General features: G+C 33.0%; 2 long non-coding RNA genes across 2 annotated transcripts; both read left to right on the forward strand.

The window, feature by feature from the left end:
• Nucleotides 1-438: 438 nt before the first annotated feature.
• Nucleotides 439-823, forward strand: LOC145582607 (uncharacterized). Its single transcript, XR_014099913.1, has 3 exons — nucleotides 439-494; nucleotides 611-685; nucleotides 770-823. It is a non-coding gene; the product is annotated as an uncharacterized LOC145582607 (long non-coding RNA).
• An 11679-nt stretch (nucleotides 824-12502) lies between these two features.
• Nucleotides 12503-12887, forward strand: LOC145582606 (uncharacterized). Its single transcript, XR_014099912.1, has 3 exons — nucleotides 12503-12558; nucleotides 12675-12749; nucleotides 12834-12887. It is a non-coding gene; the product is annotated as an uncharacterized LOC145582606 (long non-coding RNA).
• Nucleotides 12888-18270: the final 5383 nt, after the last annotated feature.

The raw sequence follows: 18270 nt of genomic DNA on the forward strand, positions 1-18270 counted from the left end.
TAGTTGTTTCATAATTGTTCTAGGATCAGGTGATTTGTCAGATCCCTTTTTTTTTTGTATACTTCGTAACTTTACTAGTACAGAAGATATTTCATCTTCATTTTCTCAATCTGCTGGGTGTTTAGTTATTACTCTGAGATTTTTCCTTTTCAACTGAATTGTAAGCTAAATATTTTGCTAGAGGTGTATGCTGAAACAATTTTGTGTGGCCCTTTTCTTAGCATTTGTATATATGAAAGATCATGAATGTCAGTCTATTTTATGATTATTTAGATTCTGTATTATAATTGAATGGATTACAAAGAAGGATATACCGATATATGTCTGTCTTGGCTCATTTGTGAATCAGGTCATGATCATAATTCTTATTTTGTTTGAAAATTTTGACTTTGATATGAGAAGCTGATTTGATTGTTTAATTTTTGCTAGAAATGAATTCAGGGGATATACAGCTTTATATTCTGAGAAGTTGGATACTTCTTTAAAAACCAAAGGTTTTGTTGATCCATCATCTTATCTATTTGCTCTTTTAATTATCGAATCACCTTATTTTGTGTACGAAAGTGCAAGGAATTTTGAAGACTTAGCAACTTACCTTATTTGATTGCAGGTGACCCAAAGGAGTCTTTCTACATTGGCCCGCTTCATGATGAAATCTGCAATTTGAACCAGTGGCCTTCTCAAGGTAAGCTTGTTGTTAAAGCTCAATTTTTATTTTATTTTCCTTGTATAATACTAATTTTAAAGTGTGCTGATTGTGTCATACAAGAGCTTCTACCAAATTGGAGACCAACTATGGAAGCACACCATAGACAAATTCTATAAGTTATACAATTTCATCATGTCCAATATATGCATTGTCCGGGCTTGTGGTTTGTTGAGGGACATATTCTACTTTCAGTTTTAGGCGGTCTGATCTTGTTAGTTTCTAGTTTTAACTGGAAATGCCAATGTCAAGGGAAGTTATATCTTTTCTTCGTGTTACTTTTCCAAGAATGTATTGGTTTGTTTAATGAGCGTCCTTAGACCCTGTAGTTTCATATTGTATTAAGGTTGTAGTGGAACTTCCTTGACAAAGATCAAGTCAGTCTAAATTTTTCTTATCAAATAGTTTCATGTGTTGGTTGTGTCTTTTCTTTTTGCATCTGGTAAAAGGGCATGACAACGGAAATTATGAATCTTTAGTGATTTGAGATGTAGTGAAGTGATGTGCTGTATCTTTATCTGCTGAGCTGGTCTGGACTTAATCTCAGGAACTTCGAAGAGAATCCATTGAGTCTCCATTTCTAAATCTAATCCATTAGTTCCCACCCATTGGGAACACCACCATGCTTTGAACCTAAATATGCTAAGAAAATTTTTATTATGTAGAAGATGAGGCTTCATTTAGCCATCTATTAACTTGGTTAATTAGGATAACAAAACCTGTAGTGCTCTGTATAATCATGCTACCAACTGCAACATCAACTTTGATCATGCTCATTTGCATTGTGTTGTGTATTATGTAGTGTGCTCTTGCATGATGACCATTGAAAGAACAATATTTTAATGTTTCTGTTACGCTCTTCTTTTTCCTTTTACTAATTTTATAATAGAAATCCGGGTTGAGTGGTTTTTATCCCTCTTTCTCATTCATTGCATATTCTTCAATGTTCACTAATCCTGATTTGAAACATCAGATGCCTATACATTTACTTTTACCCTTCAAGTATAATATCAATGGATCACTGAATATGTAATCATTTTCCCTTGCAAGAATCAGAAATGCTTGTCCATTGCTTTCTGTTCCATCTGGGAAAATTAGTTTGGCTGAAAGTCCCATCTTGCTTGCGAGATAGTGAAACTAGAGATCTTTGGTTGATCATGCGCTGTCCTTTCCACAGATAAGCCCATTTATCAGTTATTGGGGGGTTTTTTTTTATAAGAGTCTTCATTACAAATAGTTTTTCTTGTAGAAGCAAAATTTTTATTATGTCCACTTTTTTTACTCAGACAGAAGCAAGAATCTAGGACTAAACAATAGCGCCAAAGTTAATTAGAAAAAAGACTGGTTATTACTATAATAACCAGTAACAAAACCTCTTAGAACACGAAAGTATTACAAAATGCAATGAATCGTTTGAAACTTCGAAGTGATGCCATGCTTTTCATATATAGAGAAATGCAGAGTATTAGTTTTTGTTCATTTGTTTTTTAGACATTATGTTTGATGCCATGCTGTAATACCTAATATGTGAAAAGCTCTTTGCTACTGCTAAATTCAGGCTGATAGGAGATGATTAGTTGATATAGCAGAAACAGTTCCTACTTTTACTCCATGTGGAAAATTGTTGATACCCAATATAATTCTTTATTTTGTTAGCATCTGGGATAGTTTTGGACTGAGAAAGTGATGTGTGTGTGTGTATAAGCCAATATAATTCAGAGCTTGTGTGTGTGTGTGTATACGGCTATATTGTGTAATGTACTAATTTATACTTTGTATTTTTTTTTTTTTTTGAAGATTGGAAAAGGAAATGTAGGAGCAACAAGAGAATAGTCCGGGACACTTGAGCATCAAAACAAGCGACTATATTGTCTATAACGCCATCATCTATCTATTTTGGTTTTTAGTCTTATTTATATTAGTGATGTATTTATTTAGGGACAAGCTACTATAATGTGCGACTTTTTTTTTTATTAATTGTGTTGATGTTTTCTTTTATTTATAAATTTGGTAATTTAATTAACTATGTACTCTTATTATTGTTGATTAATTATTGTTTTTTTTAATCTGATCTAGTTATATAGAATATTTGTTTATTTTAATTTTAATGTTATTAATTTAATTTATGATAAATTTAAATAACTATAATGTATGTATGATGGTAATAATTTAACAAAAGGAAAAAAAAAGAAAAAAAAGTTCTAGACGCTTTTTAATGTCTACATATTTTGCACATTTTCACATTTCAAGAGTTTCCCGCCATACCATAGGCTGACACAAATAAACGCAAGACAACAAAAGGCGTGGCTAAAAACTACACAAATTTGGGATAATGCGCGAAATAAGTATTTTCCGACACTTCGTATATTAGTTAGGACACATAAAAGCGTCGATATTCTCGACGCTTTTTTGTGTCCCTCAAAATTCTCGACTCACGTATTCTCGACGCTTTTTAGCGTCGAAAAAAGGCCTAAAAAGCGTCCAAAAAACACGCCTTTTGTAGTAGTGATTTTTGTCAGAAGTTACAATATTTTAGTCAGTAATTAAACTTCTTTTGAAACTTATAGGTCTCAGGAATTATCTTATTTTAATAAGGAATTAGATAATTTATGTCAGGTGTTGAACTATTGTTGTAAGACATCACAATATTTAGTCAGGAATTTAATAGTTTTTTTAGTCAGGTTTAAGATAATATTAAGTAGGAATAAGATAATATTAGTCAGGAATTGCTATGTTTTAAAATCCAAGTTCCTTTGTTTAATAGATTATTACATACAGGAATTAAATTATTTTAGCCAGTCGGGAATTAGATTAAAATAGTTAGGAATTTGATTATTTCAATCAGGAATTAGATTTATACAGTCAGGAATTGAATTAGAAATTAATTTTTATCAGCAATAACATGTATTACTCAGGAATTATTTTTCTCAAGTATAAGTCTATTTTTGTCAAGAATTACAATATTTTAGTCAGTAATTAAACTTTTTTTCAAAGTTATACGCCTTAAAAATTAGCATGTTTTAGTCAAAAATTCGATAATTTATGTCAGGTATTAGTCTTTTTTTGCCAGCCATTAAAATATTTTACTTAGGAATTTAATAGTTTTTAGTCAGGTTTAAGATAATATTAGTCAGAAATTGGTATGTTTTAATCAGGAATTAGATTATTTTAGTCAAGTATTGCATTATTTTTCTCGAATATTAGGTTAATTTAGTCAGGAATTAAATTATTTTTGTCAAAAATTAGACTATATTAAATTAATTTTCAACAATTATATCATTATAATTACAGAGCATTTAATTATCAGTGTATTATACTTCTAATTTTTATAATTTTCAAACAAACATACCTATTATATTCACAGCATCTTCATCTCTTTCTTCTTCATCTCATTCTGGATTGGTGTTCTCTTCTATAATTACATTATCTGATGCATTCATCATTAATATTAGTATATTTGAATTTCACAGCTTATAATTATCAATACAAAATAAATTATAATCAAATTTAAATTAATTAAGTCAAAATTAAATACGATCTGACATTAAATTAGCCTTCTATTCAAATTTTAAGTCGAAATTAAGTTGAAATTGATTGCATGAAAATTTAAATCGCATGCAAAATTTGAATTAATGCTTTTGCAAAAACTTATAAACTCGAAATTGATTGTACAAATTCAAATTATAAGTCAAAATTAAGTTGAAATTAAATACGATCTGAAATTAAATTAGCCTTTCATTCAAATTATAAGTCGAAATTAAATCGCATGCAAAATTGAATTAATGCTTTTGTGAAAACTTATAAACTTGAATTTGATTGTATAAATTCAATACAATCTGTAATTAAACATGATCTGAAATTAAATACGATCTAAAATTATGAAACTAATTATACCTTTTTCGGCAGTATTTGAACTCGAAATTGATTCTATAGGTGAATCAGATTCTCCTTCAATTATCATCGTGTTGTTTGATTTCTCCATTTTTGTGATTTGAATGCTGTGAAATTTGAAGATTTGAATGCTGTGAAATTTAAAGAAATGAAAGCGTTCGAAATTTGAGGAAATGAAGGCGTTCAAAATTTGAGGAAATGACGGCACTCGAAATTTGAGGAAAATGATAATAATAATAAAATTCAAGCATTTTATAAAATGGCGAGCAAGCTTTGCTCGGGTTATCAGGTCTGCGCCTCTTTGATTATGAACTCGGTCTCACGTGAGTCCAGTCTCACACAAAATGTTTTGTTTTAGAAAATAGAAGAATTCACGAGACTCTTTACATTTCACCTTGCTCGATATCAATGACGTGAAAAAGGTACTCATCACTGGGTTTGGTTTTTGGGGAGACACAATCAGGTGTTTATAGAAGCCCCCACTTTGACTAAGTTTGGAGAAATGTAAGTTTCGAAAACAAAAGTCAAAGTAGCGATAGGGACGGAGAATGATTCAGAACGTTCTGCGATCCTAAATCATTCTTGTAACGCCGATACCTGCAAACTAGCGCTAGTTAAACAGAGAAAACAGTTAGAAACGCGTATCTTGCACCGTCGAGCACATGTCTCTAAAGTAACAAATTTATTGCTGCATTTGTTGTGATGACCTCCACAAGCTAGGGAACGCCATCGTTGAAGGTGACTGCTTGTAGCCATCTTCACCTTTTGCTGTGGTAGTACCTCGCCGCTGTTGATGTTCACTCGTCTCTGAACAAAAGAGCCTTTTTTGAGATGTCCACGCGTCTCCGAACAAAAGAGCCTTTTTTGAGAAATGTTCATTCGTCTCTAAACAAAAGAGCCTTTTTTGAGAAATGTTCACTCGTCTCTGAACAAAAAGCTTTTGATGATATGTCCACGCGTCTCTTAACAAAGAGCTTTTGATGATATGTCCATGCGTCTCTGAACAAAGATCTTTTGATGATATGTCCAAGCGTCTCTAAACAAAGAGCTTTTGATGAGGGATGTTCACTCGTCTCTGAACAGTGGAGCTTAGGGGAGATGTCCACACGTTTCTGAACAAAGAGCTTTGATAGGATGCCCACGCATCTCTGAGCAAAAGAGCATGATTGATATGTCCACGCGTCTCTGAACAAAAGTGCTTTGATAGGAATGTCCACGTGTCTCTGAACACAAGAGCTTTGAATGTTTGTTGAGATCGTTCGGTTGGCTGGGAACAGGAGCTTCAATGATTGGTTGTATCCTGTAAAATCAAACATTGTCAAAAGACATTGCTGGTGTTTTTCTTAGGGTTGACCTAAGGCTTGGTGTGCTTGACTCATTGTGATTGCTTTGACTTGAGGTTGACTCAAGGTTTTGATGTATTTGACTCATTATGATTTTGTTGACTTGAGGTTGACTCAAGATTTAGTGTACTTGTGACTCGATGTGTTTAAATTAACTCGACTCAATGTGTTGTGACACGACATGACTCAATGTACATGACTCGTGTGTGCATTGTATTGTGATTGTGCTCGTGCGACTCGAAAATGCAGAAAAAGCAAAAAAAAAAAAAAAAAACTTCCGTCATTTTTGTGGAGGATATCGACTTTCTTTCGAAAAAGAAAGACGCGAAAAAGAATCGAAATGAGGTGTTTTAGAGTGCATGTTGAATGAGCTTAGCCCAATATATGCGTTAACGTTGTATGTCATGGTGCAAGGATTGTAGCATTCTAGACTATCTTGATTGATGACTCGATAATGAAATTATTTAGGTGTCTTAGGCACGGAGGCTAAGTACTTAATACTTTGTGATGCAATGATGAGTTATTTTGATATGACAAGGCATGCTTCAAAGTTATGTTAAGATTTCATGAAAAAAGGTTCCTAAAGGAAGGATTATTTGGTCATGTATCTGTGATGTGTGTGAAAGTGTCACTAAGTTTAAGTTGCAAAAAGCTAAGCGTATGGAAAAGATTTTTGAGAAGAGTCAAATAGTGGTGACTCTTAGGCTAGGTAAGCTAATGATGTAAGGATCAAGCCCCCAAGTCTAGCTCTAAATGGATAGGGATGAGCATTGGAGATCCCTTGATATGATCATGTACGAATGTAAATATGAATGTAAATGCATTTTTATTACGGCCGCACCTCAATGTGAGGTTGCCTACGTATTCGTTAGGAATCAGGCCGATCGTAGCTCTAGCCAAACCTCGCACAAGTATGTGTATATCTCAAATAGATCATTTGATGGGTTGTAATGTGGTTAGGCTAAAGGTTGAAGAAGAAGGAGATAAAGGCTTAAAACCCTAGATAAGCCCCTAAGGTGTGCAACCTTGCTTTTGAATCTTTGTATTTATGCGAGGTATTTGCAGTGTTTATTAGGATCCCACTAAGGTGGCCTGACTTCTGGAACTGGGTGTTTGATGGGTCCTATGGGCATGACTAGTCCTTTGTGGTGTATCTTTTCGAAAGCTGTCTCGTAACTCATATCAAGTGAACACTTTTTTCGACCTTTGGATTCGTTGTTTAGAGGTGTTTGTAGCATGTACTTCATTAATGGGAGTGGAAGAGAAAGGATGGTCGTTCTTCTTTTCTTTCGCATTATCAACTTTCAAAAGGCCGTCTTCAATATCAATGCCTACGTTGTAAACAACTTTGAAGGTATTTAAATTGTATTGATATTTCAAGTGCTTTTGGTACCTGCCTTGGAGATTCTTAATGAACATCGTTACAGACTCTTTTTCGGTAGGAACATCTACCATCTTAGCAGAAGTTTCCCTCCACCTGTTGAAGAAGGAAGTAAATCCTTCGTTTTTCTTTTGCTTCAACATCTCAAGTTCCCTATGATCAGTTTCAACTTGAATGTTGCACTTGTATCTGTCAATGAAAGCCTTTATTATAGAATCACGAGAGGAGATATTCTCTTTGTCTAGGGAGAGGAACCATTGTTGACAAACGGTTTCTAAAGATAGTGAAAACAGTGAATGGAAAACTTTACTATCAATTCCCTTAATATTCATTATAGTTTCAAAAGCTCTCAAATGGAAGTAAGGGTTATCTGTTGGCTTGAACTTAGATATTTCATTGGCATTGAACTTCTGCGGAAGAAGTTCCTTGTCCACCGAGACCCCCTGTGAGCTAATTCCTTGATACTTATAATCGTTGGAAATTTTTCTCAAGCTTTCTTCCATTCGCTCAAGCTATTGTTGCTTAGCAGGGTCATTGACTTGAAGAGCGAGAGTTTTGAACATCTCAGTCAAGTTAGTCATGTTTTGTCTTAGTTCATTAACTTTTTCTTGGGAAGCCATTTTCTTAGCTTTCCTTTTTTGTCGAATCGGTTTATCAAATAGTAGTACTTGGATGAAAGTGTTGTCCTTGATTAGTCGCCCTTCTCTCCTTGACCAAGTGCTGTGGAAAGGGAAGTCATGGATACTTATTGTTAAACATTTGACTCAAACTCGATTCAACATGCATGGATGGGAAGAGATCATGGAAGAATTAGGGGAATAATATGTATGGAGAAAGCATGTGGAGAGTGGAAAGATGATGTAGATGGAGAGATGTGGAAGAATTTAGGAATAGAGTGGACCCCCAACTCAAATGACGAAAAGAATGACTAATGCATGGACCTAAGACATGGTCATGGTGACATATATACAAAGTGTGTGCTAAGACTAGTGAGTGTAAGTGATATGTTCAAGACTCGTGTCATGACCATGTGACTAGACATGTGATTAGACTCGTACAAAGACTAAGTTAAGACTTCATCTATATACACTAAATTGGATAGGCTGTAGTATTTAAGTCATAACTTTTGATCATTGACTTTGGTTGGGACGAAACCAACGCCTAATGAAAGATAAAACTCGGGGCTACAGATCCATAGTTCGTACGACTCGTAATTCTTTCTAGAACTTCGGTTATGACCAAAATAAGTTGACTCTTGTGCAGTATACGGGAATAAAAATCCGGGTTGACTCAAAGGAACTATGACTCGATTTTAGGCATATTTATTAGTTCAAATTAATTAATCAATTAATTAAGCAAAGTCCTTTAGTCACTGGTTAGTTTATTCAAGCATATTTAGGAATATAATTAAGATTAATGGACCCTCCACATGATCATTGGACCATACATAAAATTCATTTAGACCCAACTTAGTACTTTGACCATAACTTCCTCGTTATAACTCGGAATTGGGCTTATAATATATCGTTTACTTCCCTTTTTTTTCATTAGTTTTACCTAATATGGGTATTTCGACTGAATTTTGTTCTCCTACAATCTTCATATTACCCTTCGTCTGTCCTTCCTTAGAGCATCTAAAATAAAACTCATACATTATATCATTGTTATCTCTTCTTTTTGTTGATTTTCTGATGCTGAAACAAACAGATCTTGAATGAGATTTGTATAAAAAAATATCCATCATTGTAGTCTGATTCTGTATAACCTGCTAGACATCTGCTTATGTTTTCATCCTTGTCATATTTGTAATAATCTGCAACAAAAGTAAATATAAATCATATTATCAAAATTATTTAAGTTAGGAATTAAATAATTTTTGGCGTAAGATATTAGATTATTTCAGTCAGGAATTAGAATATTTAAGTCAGGAAATATATCAATTTAGACAGCAATTACGTATTTTGTCATCAACTCCATTATTTTTGTCAGGAATTAGATATTTTATGTCAGGCATTACATTATTTATGTCAGGAATTAGATTATTACATACAGGAATTAGATTAATACAGTCAGAAATTATATTTATTTCAATCATGAATTATATTTATACAGTCAGGAATTGAACCACAAATTAATTATCATGGAGTTGGAGGACAAATTGAGCTGCTAAAGGAGAAGGTGAGAAAGTTGAATGCTAAACAGAAGAAATTGGTTGACGAGGTTGGAGAGATGAGGATTGCCACCACTGAAACCTTCTTTGAGGTGAAGGAGAACAACAGTGATAAGAAGCTCATGTTGACCTTGATCTTCTGTTGCATGTTTTTCATTGTAGTGTTGTTTATGAGGTGAAGGTTATAGTACTAGGCTAGGATGTAAATTGTCCTTTTTTGGGGTTTAAACTAGGTTGGTGGGAGTATGTTGTGGGGTGTAGGCTTTTTGGGTCATATGGTATGTTATATGATGAAATTTTCAAGTATATATTTTCATTTAATTATATTCACAGTTAACATATGAAATTTTCAAGTATGTATTTTCATTTGGTTAGGTAATTTATGTCAAGTTTAGGTCTATTTACTACTACAAATCCCTTAGTTTTTGGACGCTATTAGTTCGACGCTGTATATGGGTTGTCCACGTAAAAATAAATTCCCGCTTATTTTCGACACTTTTATGTCTCGAATCAGTTCTTGACAAGAAAAAACGTCGACAAATTCGTATGATTTACACGTGACTCAAGGCAACCCAAGGAAAATTAAAAAGAAAAAAAAAGAAATGTTAGAAACCGGCTTATACCCACGAATATACCCAAAGTACCACACGCATAACTCTCTCTCTCTAACTCTTAGATCTCAGCACCTCAACACAAATTTTATGTTCATTCTTGTTTATCTATAAAACTCCTTCGTCACTGAAATCATCTTCTTCGATCTCTCAATTTCTGGATTTTCTCTCCTCTTCTCAATCATGGTGCTCAAGGTTTTGCCTTCTACTCAATCTCATATTGAATTGCTTCCTAAAACGATTTCAAAATTAGGGTTTTCAATTTTACTGACATTCTTTTATTCCCCCTTTTTTGATTGGAATTTTCAGGCGACTATGATCTGCATCGATAAATCAGAGTGGATGCGTAATGGTGATTACTCGCCCACCAGATTTCAAGCTCTTTCTGATGCTGTTAATCTCATCTGCGGGGCTAAAACTCAGGTTTTCTTTCTCTCTCTTCACTTCTTTTAAACCCTAATTTACAATTTGGGGGTTGAATTTGTTATCAATGGTGTTTTTTTCATGAATTTGGTAGTTAATTGTGGATATTACTTGATGGGTTTTGATGTTATTGATTGATTTCGTATAGTCTAATTCGGAGAACACTGTAAGAATTCTGACTATGGATGGAAAAGGTGTTCGTGTTTTGGTCACTCCCACCAGTGATCTTGATTGATTAGAAAGCATGGCTTTTTTTAAAACTTTTGTAGCATGTAACTTAGCTGACTAGAGGATTATCACATTACGTCTAGTTAGGTTGATTTTAGGGATAGAAGAAATTGATGGGTTGGATGACATTTGGTTTTCTGATCGTATTAGAATATGAAAATGTCTGGTGGTTAGGTTAAGTCAGTGGCTAATATATGTTGATCGATGAAATTGGTACAAGGTGAATGACTATTTTCAGGATTTCGTGCTAAAATACCGTTCAGAATTAATTTGTTACATTTAATTGTTGTGAAATAGCATTGAATTTGTAGTTATTTTATAGTAGTAGAAAGCCATTGTATTGGAATCTAGGGATTTTTTGTATGTCGTGTTTGGTTGTTGATTTTGGTCAGACTTAGAAATTCATGTTTTTTTTTCCAATTTTGGGTCTAATTGCAATTCTTTGAGAAATACTTTGTGGGTGTTTCGCTTTAATTTAGGGTTATCTAATTGCTTAGAATTCATACACCTTTATCTCTGATTGTTCTTCTTCATCCCTTAATCTCTCGTTTCTGTCATTCAATATCTATGTTTGGTTACTTTTTTTTTTTTTTGAGGAAAAATCTATGTTTGGTTACTTATCTGAGCTAATTCATAGAATTTTGATATTCCCAGGCAGGGCAAAAGATTATTAGGAGTGAAAAGGGTAGAAAATAGCATCGGATTGTTAGAAATGGTCCTTTGTTGCCTGATGTCAAGGATCCAAGGCAGATTTAATTTAGTTGGTTGTTTGTAGTTTTGATTACTGACTAGATTTATCTGGTTTAGAAGCTTCTAATTGTCGAAGCCAATTTGATGCATGCTTGGTTGAGGACTTCAGGTTTTTGTTTGTAAGTGCATGTTTTGGTACGTGTTATTTTTGTTTCATGCTTGTTGCTACTATATCTTAATTTGCTAGTAAAGTTTGCTATTGTTTTGGCACTCTCTACAATCTAGTTAGTGTCCACTAAGGTTTGCACATCCTAAATTAATATACTCTAATCCTACTTGAAGGAACACAGTACATATTTGATTGCTCATATCCTACTTGAAGGATCATAGTACATATTTGATTGCTCAAATCCTACTTGAAGGATTAAAATACAGATTTGTTTGCTCGAATCCTACTTGAAGGAACACAGGTTAAATTTGATTGCTTTAATTATAGTATTAGTAGCTTATTCGCTGCTGCTTGTTCATCACTGATTACAAGCAAAGATTCTAGGGAATTAACTAGTTAAAATAGGATTATAAGCTGGAGAAGAATGAGATCAAAAATCTAAATTTATCATTTTAGTTGTTTCATAATTGTTCTAGGATCAGGTGATTTGTCAGATCCCTTTTTTTTTGTATACTTCGTAACTTTACTAGTACAGGAGATATTTCATCTTCATTTTCTCAATCTGCTGGGTGTTTAGTTATTACTCTGAGATTTTTCCTTTTCAACTGAATTGTAAGCTAAATATTTTGCTAGAGGTGTATGCTGAAACAATTTTGTGTGGCCCTTTTCTTAGCATTTGTATATATGAAAGATCATGAATGTCAGTCTATTTTATGATTATTTAGATTCTGTATTATAATTGAATGGATTACAAAGAAGGATATACCGATATATGTCTGTCTTGGCTCATTTGTGAATCAGGTCATGATCATAATTCTTATTTTGTTTGAAAATTTTGACTTTGATATGAGAAGCTGATTTGATTGTTTAATTTTTGCTAGAAATGAATTCAGGGGATATACAGCTTTATATTCTGAGAAGTTGGATACTTCTTTAAAAACCAAAGGTTTTGTTGATCCATCATCTTATCTATTTGCTCTTTTAATTATCGAATCACCTTATTTTGTGTACGAAAGTGCAAGGAATTTTGAAGACTTAGCAACTTACCTTATTTGATTGCAGGTGACCCAAAGGAGTCTTTCTACATTGGCCCGCTTCATGATGAAATCTGCAATTTGAACCAGTGGCCTTCTCAAGGTAAGCTTGTTGTTAAAGCTCAATTTTTATTTTATTTTCCTTGTATAATACTAATTTTAAAGTGTGCTGATTGTGTCATACAAGAGCTTCTACCAAATTGGAGACCAACTATGGAAGCACACCATAGACAAATTCTATAAGTTATACAATTTCATCATGTCCAATATATGCATTGTCCGGGCTTGTGGTTTGTTGAGGGACATATTCTACTTTCAGTTTTAGGTGGTCTGATCTTGTTAGTTTCTAGTTTTAACTGGAAATGCCAATGTCAAGGGAAGTTATATCTTTTCTTCGTGTTACTTTTCCAAGAATGTATTGGTTTGTTTAATGAGCGTCCTTAGACCCTGTAGTTTCATATTGTATTAAGGTTGTAGTGGAACTTCCTTGACAAAGATCAAGTCAGTCTAAATTTTTCTTATCAAATAGTTTCATGTGTTGGTTGTGTCTTTTCTTTTTGCATCTGGTAAAAGGGCATGACAACGGAAATTATGAATCTTTAGTGATTTGAGATGTAGTGAAGTGATGTGCTGTATCTTTATCTGCTGAGCTGGTCTGGACTTAATCTCAGGAACTTCGAAGAGAATCCATTGAGTCTCCATTTCTAAATCTAATCCATTAGTTCCCACCCATTGGGAACACCACCATGCTTTGAACCTAAATATGCTAAGAAAATTTTTATTATGTAGAAGATGAGGCTTCATTTAGCCATCTATTAACTTGGTTAATTAGGATAACAAAACCTGTAGTGCTCTGTATAATCATGCTACCAACTGCAACATCAACTTTGATCATGCTCATTTGCATTGTGTTGTGTATTATGTAGTGTGCTCTTGCATGATGACCATTGAAAGAACAATATTTTAATGTTTCTGTTACGCTCTTCTTTTTCCTTTTACTAATTTTATAATAGAAATCCGGGTTGAGTGGTTTTTATCCCTCTTTCTCATTCATTGCATATTCTTCAATGTTCACTAATCCTGATTTGAAACATCAGATGCCTATACATTTACTTTTACCCTTCAAGTATAATATCAATGGATCACTGAATATGTAATCATTTTCCCTTGCAAGAATCAGAAATGCTTGTCCATTGCTTTCTGTTCCATCTGGGAAAATTAGTTTGGCTGAAAGTCCCATCTTGCTTGCGAGATAGTGAAACTATAGATCTTTGGTTGATCATGCGCTGTCCTGTCCACAGATAAGCCCATTTATCACTTATTGGGGGGTTTTTTTTTATAAGAGTCTTCATTACAAATAGTTTTTCTTGTAGAAGCAAAATTTTTATTATGTCCACTTTTTTTACTCAGACAGAAGCAAGAATCTAGGACTAAACAATAGCGCCAAAGTTAATTAGAAAAAAGACTGGTTATTACTATAATAACCAGTAACAAAACCTCTTAGAACACGAAAGTATTACAGAATGCAATGAATCGTTTGAAACTTCGAAGTGATGCCATGCTTTTCATATATAGAGAAATGCAGAGTATTAGTTTTTGTTCATTTGTTTTTTAGACATTATGTTTGATGCCATGCTGTAATACCTAATATGTGAAAAGCTCTTTGCTACTGCTAAATTCAGGCTGATAGGAGATGATTAGTTGATATAGCAGAAACAGTTCCTACTTTTACTCCATGTGGAAAATTGTTGATACCCAATATAATTCTTTATTTTGTTAGCATCTGGGATAGTTTTGGACTGAGAAAGTGATGTGTGTGTGTGTGTATAAGCCAATATAATTCAGAGCTTGTGTGTGTGTGTGTATACGGCTATATTGTGTAATGTACTAATTTATACTTTGTATTTTTTTTTTTTTTTTTGAAGATTGGAAAAGGAAATGTAGGAGCAACAAGAGAATAGTCCGGGACACTTGAGCATCAAAACAAGCGACTATATTGTCTATAACGCCATCATCTATCTATTTTGGTTTTTAGTCTTATTTATATTAGTGATGTATTTATTTAGGGACAAGCTACTATAATGTGCGACTTTTTTTTTTATTAATTGTGTTGATGTTTTCTTTTATTTATAAATTTGGTAATTTAATTAACTATGTACTCTTATTATTGTTGATTAATTATTGTTTTTTTTAATCTGATCTAGTTATATAGAATATTTGTTTATTTTAATTTTAATGTTATTAATTTAATTTATGATAAATTTAAATAACTATAATGTATGTATGATGGTAATAATTTAACAAAAGGAAAAAAAAAAGAAAAAAAAGTTCTAGACGCTTTTTAATGTCTACATATTTTGCACATTTTCACATTTCAAGAGTTTCCCGCCATACCATAGGCTGACACAAATAAACGCAAGACAACAAAAAGCGTGGCTAAAAACTACACAAATTTGGGATAATGCGCGAAATAAGTATTTTCCGACACTTCGTATATTAGTTAGGACACATAAAAGCGTCGATATTCTCGACGCTTTTTTGTGTCCCTCAAAATTCTCGACTCACGTATTCTCGACGCTTTTTAGCGTCGAAAAAAGGCCTAAAAAGCGTCCAAAAAACACGCCTTTTGTAGTAGTGATTTTTGTCAGAAGTTACAATATTTTAGTCAGTAATTAAACTTCTTTTGAAACTTATAGGTCTCAGGAATTATCTTATTTTAATAAGGAATTAGATAATTTATGTCAGGTGTTGAACTATTGTTGTAAGACATCACAATATTTAGTCAGGAATTTAATAGTTTTTTTAGTCAGGTTTAAGATAATATTAATTAGGAATAAGATAATATTAGTCAGGAATTGCTATGTTTTAAAATCCAAGTTCCTTTGTTTAATAGATTATTACATACAGGAATTAAATTATTTTAGCCAGTCGGGAATTAGATTAAAATAGTTAGGAATTTGATTATTTCAATCAGGAATTAGATTTATACAGTCAGGAATTGAATTAGAAATTAATTTTTATCAGCAATAACATGTATTACTCAGGAATTATTTTTCTCAAGTATAAGTCTATTTTTGTCAAGAATTACAATATTTTAGTCAGTAATTAAACTTTTTTTCAAAGTTATACGCCTTAAAAATTAGCATGTTTTAGTCAAAAATTCGATAATTTATGTCAGGTATTAGTCTTTTTTTGCCAGCCATTAAAATATTTTACTTAGGAATTTAATAGTTTTTAGTCAGGTTTAAGATAATATTAGTCAGAAATTGGTATGTTTTAATCAGGAATTAGATTATTTTAGTCAAGTATTGCATTATTTTTCTCGAATATTAGGTTAATTTAGTCAGGAATTAAATTATTTTTGTCAAAAATTAGACTATATTAAATTAATTTTCAACAATTATATCATTATAATTACAGAGCATTTAATTATCAGTGTATTATACTTCTAATTTTTATAATTTTCAAACAAACATACCTATTATATTCACAGCATCTTCATCTCTTTCTTCTTCATCTCATTCTGGATTGGTGTTCTCTTCTATAATTACATTATCTGATGCATTCATCATTAATATTAGTATATTTGAATTTCACAGCTTATAATTATCAATACAAAATAAATTATAATCAAATTTAAATTAATTAAGTCAAAATTAAATACGATCTGACATTAAATTAGCCTTCTATTCAAATTTTAAGTCGAAATTAAGTTGAAATTGATTGCATGAAAATTTAAATCGCATGCAAAATTTGAATTAATGCTTTTGCAAAAACTTATAAACTCGAAATTGATTGTACAAATTCAAATTATAAGTCAAAATTAAGTTGAAATTAAATACGATCTGAAATTAAATTAGCCTTTCATTCAAATTATAAGTCGAAATTAAATCGCATGCAAAATTGAATTAATGCTTTTGTGAAAACTTATAAACTTGAATTTGATTGTATAAATTCAATACAATCTGTAATTAAACATGATCTGAAATTAAATACGATCTAAAATTATGAAACTAATTATACCTTTTTCGGCAGTATTTGAACTCGAAATTGATTCTATAGGTGAATCAGATTCTCCTTCAATTATCATCGTGTTGTTTGATTTCTCCATTTTTGTGATTTGAATGCTGTGAAATTTGAAGATTTGAATGCTGTGAAATTTAAAGAAATGAAAGCGTTCGAAATTTGAGGAAATGAAGGCGTTCAAAATTTGAGGAAATGACGGCACTCGAAATTTGAGGAAAATGATAATAATAATAAAATTCAAGCATTTTATAAAATGGCGAGCAAGCTTTGCTCGGGTTATCAGGTCTGCGCCTCTTTGATTATGAACTCGGTCTCACGTGAGTCCAGTCTCACACAAAATGTTTTGTTTTAGAAAATAGAAGAATTCACGAGACTCTTTACATTTCACCTTGCTCGATATCAATGACGTGAAAAAGGTACTCATCACTGGGTTTGGTTTTTGGGGAGACACAATCAGGTGTTTATAGAAGCCCCCACTTTGACTAAGTTTGGAGAAATGTAAGTTTCGAAAACAAAAGTCAAAGTAGCGATAGGGACGGAGAATGATTCAGAACGTTCTGCGATCCTAAATCATTCTTGTAACGCCGATACCTGCAAACTAGCGCTAGTTAAACAGAGAAAACAGTTAGAAACGCGTATCTTGCACCGTCGAGCACATGTCTCTAAAGTAACAAATTTATTGCTGCATTTGTTGTGATGACCTCCACAAGCTAGGGAACGCCATCGTTGAAGGTGACTGCTTGTAGCCATCTTCACCTTTTGCTGTGGTAGTACCTCGCCGCTGTTGATGTTCACTCGTCTCTGAACAAAAGAGCCTTTTTTGAGATGTCCACGCGTCTCCGAACAAAAGAGCCTTTTTTGAGAAATGTTCATTCGTCTCTAAACAAAAGAGCCTTTTTTGAGAAATGTTCACTCGTCTCTGAACAAAAAGCTTTTGATGATATGTCCACGCGTCTCTTAACAAAGAGCTTTTGATGATATGTCCATGCGTCTCTGAACAAAGATCTTTTGATGATATGTCCAAGCGTCTCTAAACAAAGAGCTTTTGATGAGGGATGTTCACTCGTCTCTGAACAGTGGAGCTTAGGGGAGATGTCCACACGTTTCTGAACAAAGAGCTTTGATAGGATGCCCACGCATCTCTGAGCAAAAGAGCATGATTGATATGTCCACGCGTCTCTGAACAAAAGTGCTTTGATAGGAATGTCCACGTGTCTCTGAACACAAGAGCTTTGAATGTTTGTTGAGATCGTTCGGTTGGCTGGGAACAGGAGCTTCAATGATTGGTTGTATCCTGTAAAATCAAACATTGTCAAAAGACATTGCTGGTGTTTTTCTTAGGGTTGACCTAAGGCTTGGTGTGCTTGACTCATTGTGATTGCTTTGACTTGAGGTTGACTCAAGGTTTTGATGTATTTGACTCATTATGATTTTGTTGACTTGAGGTTGACTCAAGATTTAGTGTACTTGTGACTCGATGTGTTTAAATTAACTCGACTCAATGTGTTGTGACACGACATGACTCAATGTACATGACTCGTGTGTGCATTGTATTGTGATTGTGCTCGTGCGACTCGAAAATGCAGAAAAAGCAAAAA

Source organism: Chenopodium album, chromosome 15 (assembly GCF_948465745.1).
Source record: "Chenopodium album chromosome 15, dcCheAlbu1.1, whole genome shotgun sequence".
Taxonomy (NCBI): Eukaryota; Viridiplantae; Streptophyta; class Magnoliopsida; order Caryophyllales; family Amaranthaceae; genus Chenopodium; species Chenopodium album.